We start from the raw sequence: 1,092 nt of genomic DNA, 5'->3' as shown, positions 1-1,092 counted from the left end.
TAAAAATATATTTTATTGATTTTTTACAGAGAGGAAGGGAGAGGGATATAGAGTTAGAAACATCGATGAGAGAGAAGCATCGATCAGCCGCCTCCTGCACACTCCCTACTGGGGATGTGCCTGCAACCAAGGTACATGCCCTTGACCGGAACTGAAGCCGGGACCCTTGAGTCCCCAGGCCGATGCTCTATCCACTGAGCCAAACCAGTCAGGGCTCTCTGGCCCCTTTAGAAAGAGTTTGCTGACCCTGATGTAGAAGACATTGAGGACAAAGCCACATAGTAAGGACAACAGATCAGGGTGAATCGTCCACCCTGGACTGCCCACCTCAAGACTACCTGGTACATGACAAGCATTGCTCATGCTTACGTCACTATAATCAGGTTTCCTCCAACACTATCTTCTCCAGAAAAATCTCTTTATTGATTAGGGTTACTAGTTGCAAATGACATGTTTAAACAGAAAAATATATTTATTAAAAGACTAGAGGCCTGGTGCATGAATTCATGCACTGGTGGGGTCCCTCAGCATAAACTGCGGGGATCGGGCGGAAACTGGCTGTCCAATGCCGCCTACTGCTCCTGCCTGCCGCTCCTGCTCATCCTGGCCGGGCTGCGCCTGCTGCCACTGCTGCCACTCCATAGGCTCGCTGCCGCTCCAATGCGGTCTCTGGGCTGCAGTGGCCAGCCATGAGCCCTGCATCTGGCGTCTGTCATTCAGCTGAGTGACGCTTCTGCTGTGGGAGCACACTGACCACCAGGGGGCAGTTCCTGCATTGAGTGGTCAGTGTGCATCATAGTGACCGGTCGACTGGTTGTTTGGTGGTTCGGTCACTTAGGCTTTTATATATAGAGATGTGAGGTAACTAGAGGGTTTGGGCAGGGCTAGAACACTAAGCTCTGGCACTACACAACTAAGAGCAATGCCTGACGACATCACAGGTGCTATGCTAACAGCAGTACCACCTCCACTTCTTCCTGATGACCTTCAGAACTGGTACCAGCACCTCCCCTACTGCCAGCTCCTGAAGGGAGAGATGCCTCTGGCACATGTGGGATGCTGCGTCACCTTGGCTGCTAGTCAGCTCCACTG

General features: G+C 51.7%; 1 pseudogene; it reads right to left on the bottom strand.

Annotated features, from left to right (window-relative positions):
* The window catches only part of LOC102242483, a 3,851-nt pseudogene extending 3,488 nt beyond the window's left edge, over positions 1 to 363 (bottom strand).
* Positions 364 to 1,092: the final 729 nt, after the last annotated feature.

The sequence above is a fragment of the Myotis brandtii genome, unplaced genomic scaffold, assembly GCF_000412655.1.
Source record: "Myotis brandtii unplaced genomic scaffold, ASM41265v1 scaffold513, whole genome shotgun sequence".
NCBI lineage: Eukaryota > Metazoa > Chordata > Mammalia > Chiroptera > Vespertilionidae > Myotis > Myotis brandtii.
This window is presented reverse-complemented; position numbering and strand designations above follow the sequence as displayed.